Here is a 6000-nt window from a genome sequence, read left to right as displayed (position 1 = left end):
AACTTTTTAACTGTCAGTAATTAAATTAAAATCTGAATTAAAGAAGTTATGTCCTCAAAATTGTGCAAACTGTTTGCTGTTACCAGCTGTGATCACAAAGTTTGCATGCTTGATCTCCTCCACTGTCGTAAAAAAGGGGTTTCTTCAACTTGAGTTTCATTTTGAGAAGATGACTAACTCTCATGGGGACTAGAGCTGGTGAGGCAAAAACATTTTGTTGGTGTGGTCGAAAAGTCCTGCATGACAGGCTAACAAGTACCACAGAGAAGTGCAGGTGCTTTGAAGATTACACTAAAACTCCCTTAGTTTTGCGCTGATGGATGAATTCACAATAATGCAATTGTAAATAATAATAATAATAATACTAACAACCCTGATGAGCACACTTCTGTTTGCACTCCTTAAATGATGAGCTTTTTCTGGACTTGAAAAATTCAGACTCTTCCGTTGAAAACTGGAGATGCGTCTCGCGTCACCATCATCCTCCACAGGAAATTTGGGCCTGTTTACTGTAGTGAAGTCACGGAGCACACAGTCAGCAGCAGTGACCTTCGAGGTGCCTGAGAAGATGATCTTACAGGGGAAATTTTTAAATTCTATTATTATTTTTGACCTTTTTGCACTTGGCATCTGTTGAGCTCTGACTCTGCTCAAGATGCAGTTAAGAGCACAATTACCACAGTCATGTCATATTTTGTAATTTGTATTCTTGGGAACATTAAGAAAGACTTCTATAATTTGTGCGTCATGCAGGTGAAGTGAGTGGGTGCAAGATGACTCAGGGAAGGTCTATGAGTTCCATGTGAGTTTTTACATCTTCTCCATGCCTGTGCGGCGTATATAAATTTGTGTGTGTGTGTGAGAGAGGGAGAGAGGGGTGAGGTGAGTCAGAGGAAGGTGTGTGTGATGTCAAGCCCGGGCAGGCTCTGCTGTCAAGTTGCTGTCAAGTTCAAGTTGCTGTCAGGTGGTAGTGGTTAGTTAGGAGAGCTGGTAATTACCTCAGGCTGTCAGACTGAGATACTGGCCAGACACCCGCAGGATACTGTGGGAAAGTAAAGTTAACGGGTCACTGCAGTATCTCCCTCATGCTGCAGCAGTAGAGAAACAATCCTTAGAGGTTTAGATAATGTAGTATACAGGAAGAGTTTTTGGGCATCTGTCTATGAAATTGAAATGAAGTAATAGGTGTGTTTTAAGGAACAATAGCAATGTAATAAATATGCATTATACCTACATATAAATCCAAAAATGTGCTTTGCTCTGTTTTTTAAGTCAGTGTTAATTCAGCTGGACTTACTATTTGTTGTTTACTGCTTGTTTTCAGACGTTTTCGCTCTATCTCCATGTAATTATGCACTTTATTCTCTTCATTTTAAGTAATTTATGCCCATGTTCTGATTAACAGGCTCTGTACAAACCATCATAATTCACTAATATTTATCAGTTTCCCTTCATATTAATCAGGTGTATTGTGGTAACACACACAAAAATTAAAGTCCAGAGCAACTTGTTCTCTTTGTAAGTACATTTTTTAAATAAAGCCTTCACTAATTATTTGATCATTTAATAGAAATCATATTGTCAGAGTGTATGTTTTTTTTCTCACCACCTAAGTAAATGGCGTTACAGTGCCTCAGGCTTTATTTTACCCTCAATGATAAGATTTTCATTTAATGATTAACACTAAAATTCTGCTGGTCTTTTCTCAGCTTAATGAAAGTGTTTCCACTCTTTTCTTCTGTCACGAACTTGTGCAAACTCTCTGACGACATTCATAAACAGAATGTGTAGATAAAGGGCAACTTTTGTTGGCAAAACTTCCTGGTTTCCTTTTTGTCTGTTTGTAGTCCTAGTGCCATTGACAAATCATGTTTCAGCAGGTTTTGGTTGATTGCAGATAAACAGTCTGTGGAAAGCAAATGAGGGGTGAAGTTCATTAGATACCTATCAGCTGTGTTCAGGTGATGATTTAGCTTTTTTAAATTTGTATTTATTTGTTTATTTATTGTCATTTGCAGACAATTACCAACTGACTGCTTATGCTAGACAGTCAGAAAATAGACAGTTGCCTTTGGAAGCTAAATCAAGAGACTGTCTGATGGGTTCCCATTGCATAGCATGACCTTGGGACTATGGTCTGTTAGCTTTTGCTTGCTCATCAGTCTCACATTTCTACAGCAGTCTGAGTCAGATTGTTTCCAAAATCAGCATAAAATCCAACTTAAAATAAATCTACATAATCTTACAGGAGTAACAATATTTTATGTCTGCTCAAGGAAATGACAGGGGATTCAAACAGAGCAGAACTTCCCAGATGTGGGAACAATGAATCTCTGGTCATCAATGTTTTCTTTTGCTTTCCTTGGGAAGAGTTTTTAAGTTTCTTGTAAAATAAGGAGAGGAAAAAAAGTTCCTTTCTTACATACAGCGTATATGCTTTAGACCACAGCAACCTCGGACGGCGGAATTTTAAGTATTTTTTAACCTTTACTCAGATTTGAAGTTTACATAAAGACTTCAGCGAGAACCTTTCCAAAGGGAGATGATGATGCAGTTTGTGCTCCCCTTTCACTCCTCTCCTCTCCAGTTCCCACGCTGTCCTTTACCTGACTTACCACAATTTGAATCAAATCACTAGTGTCCAATTGGCTGCTGTGATCATGTGACCGGCATCAGCCCTAAAAGCACCGCCTATTGAGATTGGTCTAGGATTTTCCCATGGGAGCTGCATACAGAGCCAGTGCTGTGTGTGTGTTTGAGCACGTTAGGGGAAAAAGTCCCACCACCACCTCCACCACCACCTCCTCTCTGCTGTCCTCACTTTCTTTCCTCTTTTCTTTTTTTTCCCACCACATCCCGTCCTTTAAAACACAGTATCAGACTTTAGATGGCTTTGTTGTCCCAGCAAGGGACATTCAGACTGTGAGAGTGCCTTAGATTCCCCGAAAAAACATGGAACAAAGGCCAGAGCAGCTCAGTGTAGTACCTGCCTAAAACTTTCTAGAGCTTTCAATTTAAAAAAAATCTAAATTGTTTTAAAAAAAAATTTATGAATTGCCAAATTCACTTTTGGTGGTCCTTTGATCATTAGTCACTCGTCTGGGTTTTAAGTAGAAGAGCCTAGTGGCATGCTAAAGCTAGTATTGAAATATTATTAGACATTGTACCAAAAAGCCCCCCACCTCCCAAAATATTTCCTCATTCCAGTTTAGTATAGCCAGTATTGTAGGGAGATTCTGATGATTTGCAGTAAGTGTCGAGCTTTTGCATCTTCACACCTTTTGTTTGAAAACCAAACAAGAAAATAAAGTCATGGTGTCTGACTAACCTGCAGAATAATGCCGTGTCTAAAACGAGCGTGTCCAAACGAGCAGAGTCAACTTTGTATGTTTTTGGCACCTTTTAAGGTTTCTTTATTGCGTATGTTTATTTACTGTGTGTCTGTCTGTGTTTTAAATACTGTCTGGCTTTAAGAATTTCGTTGTGTGACCGCACAGTGACAATAAAGAACCTTTTGAATTTTGTACTTGAAATGGTTTGATGAAGCCTATTCCCTGTGTGACAGCTGCATACCTGAAAATTCTGCTAGTTAAGTAATGATGTAGGATAAAGAAACACCAGCTGTCGGAGAGTCATTTTTCTTATCAGCACATCTGCTAATGTGACAAATTGAAAAAAGAAAATCACTTGTACTTAGCTCATTTGTCTAACAGAGCTCTGCAGGATCTCTGATTAATTATAGAATTATTTTCATCCAGGTTGCGTGTGTGTGAGACGATGTGCGTGTGTGCCTGCCCATCCGTGGCTTAGCTTTGAGAGTTCAGAGCAGGTTCTGGCTTGCTCAACTCTGGGAAACTTTGAGCTGAGCAAATAGCTCGGTCTGTTTTCCTGGCTGCCGCCACAGTCGTATGTGTCAACCATGTGTATGTGCTGTTAGCATCTGTGTGCATGCGGTTTGTATGCTCAGTGTAGTGTAGCCTGTGCAAATTGTGAAGTATTTTATCTGTGCGGTTAATTTTTATCTGTGTGTGTGTGTGTGTGTGTGTGTGTGTGTGTGTGTGTGTGTGTGTGTGTGTGTGTTTTTGCATGTTACGTGGTTTTGTGTATGCGTGGTTTTGTGTATGCGTGTAATTCAGCATACAAAGAGGAGTTCATGCATGCAGCCAGGGCTTCATTCGCACAGACAAGACAGATGGTTACACCTCTACTATTCCCACACCTCCAGTGTTTCTTCCCCTCTTTTCCCTGCATGCCCTCTGTCACCACAAAGGCTAACACTGCTCTACATGTGCACACAAATGAGATGACTTGCTATTGTTTTGAGTGGGTGTATGGTCCTGAATTTTCCCAGGTGAAGAGAGGCAAACCTTAAGTGAACTAGTCAAGGATCACTCTTGTGCGAGTGTTTTGATTTACAGCCCACTTCTAAGTAGAATGCTGTTTACTGGGCGGAGACCTGATGTATTGACAAGGCTTTTAGCACTGACATGCTGTCAGGATGTTTTACAGACAAATGTGTGCATGTGTCTGTCTTTGAGTTGGGGGCCGGCACACAAGAGGCCACTAATGTCTCTCCATTTATCAGGGAAGGACGTTATAATGCGAACACGTGAATGCTACTGAGGTGTTAACACTGTCTATACACACAAAGATCTGATCGTTCTGTAACACTTATGGCCTTTCACACCAAAGCAAGAACCTGAGAAAAATGTGTCTTTGCTGGTGTGCGAGTAGATCAACGCAAGTTATCAGACCTGTACTTTTCCCGTGTTTTAACATAGGTCTGCAACTTTGTGTTTTAAAGCCGGTTGTTAAGGTTAGCCATTTAAGAATTTACTGTGTACTCTGGTGGGTTTTTATTACTTTAGGTAAGGTGATGTTTTAAGTATTTTGGGTCATTACAATGTGAAGCCAACCTAGGTTGTAGTCTGTAATCATTATCCTGTGTCATATACTGGGTTAGGAGTGACACGGTACTGCACTGTACTTTTAGTTTATTTTTATGTCATCTGTCTGTATATTAAATGTATATCAACCTGTTAAGCCAAAAAAAAAAAAAAAAAAGATCTAAATATCCTGACACCTAGAGTGAGGGGAGTAGATGTCTGTTATGTCTGTCATTTTTCTGTCAGAAATTGGCTCCACTTCTCTCAAAGGGAATAATCACTGTTAGTCAATAAAAAAAAAGTTGTTTTTATTCAACCAGTTAATCAGATCTGTCAAGCTTCATTTACAAAGTATTTCTCATGCAGTGTAGTGCAGTTCCAGGTGTTTCTCAGATCACTGAGAAGCTGATTACAAGGCAATAACCATTAGTAATAAAGATGAATTCATATGTGATAATGAGCCATTTTAAATACTTAAAGACAAAACAGCAAGAAATAAATAAAAAATATAAATAGCTTATAATTGGAATAAAAGTGCAAATAACATTAAAGAAAAAATACACAGATAGAAAAATTTTAAATAGAGATAAGAAGATAAATAATTATAAAATAGAATCAAATGTACAATTTGAAAAAAAAAACAGTCAGTGAATAAAAATAAAGTAATGTGATGGAAAGTAAACATCCAAAATGATAAAATGGTAAGAAAAAAAAGTTTGTGACATCAGTAGCACATGCTCAGTTAAAAGCCAGGCCTGTCTAGATAGGTAGGTCTGTGTTTAAAGATTTCATGACTTCCACCTGCTCTCAGCTCCTCTGGCAGACTTTTCAGGTTGTGGAGGACCTGAGACCCTGTGCTGGTTCATATACACGAGTGAATCCATCAAGTAAAAGAAAATAATTTTGGAAATTGAGAGGCAGCCAGTGGATAGACTTCAGAACTGGTGTAATGTGCTTTGAATATTTCTCAATCAATTATAGGTGATGCAAAACATTTTTCTATCAGAGCATTACTGTAATCGAGCCTGCTACATAGCAAAGCATTTGTTTTTCTGCGTCACTCAGAGAGCCTATGGCCATAATTTTAGTTCCGTCCTGATTGTTGTCAACACAT

General features: G+C 38.9%; 1 protein-coding gene across 2 annotated transcripts in view; it reads left to right on the top strand.

The window, feature by feature from the left end:
- The window catches only part of exd3 (exonuclease 3'-5' domain containing 3), a 47285-nt gene that overhangs the window by 39481 nt on the left and 1804 nt on the right, over positions 1–6000 (top strand). The window lies entirely within an intron of this gene.

The sequence above is a fragment of the Maylandia zebra genome, linkage group LG7, assembly GCF_041146795.1.
Source record: "Maylandia zebra isolate NMK-2024a linkage group LG7, Mzebra_GT3a, whole genome shotgun sequence".
Lineage (NCBI taxonomy): Eukaryota > Metazoa > Chordata > Actinopteri > Cichliformes > Cichlidae > Maylandia > Maylandia zebra.
Note: the sequence above shows the minus strand (reverse complement) of the source record. Positions and strands in the feature narration are given on the sequence as shown.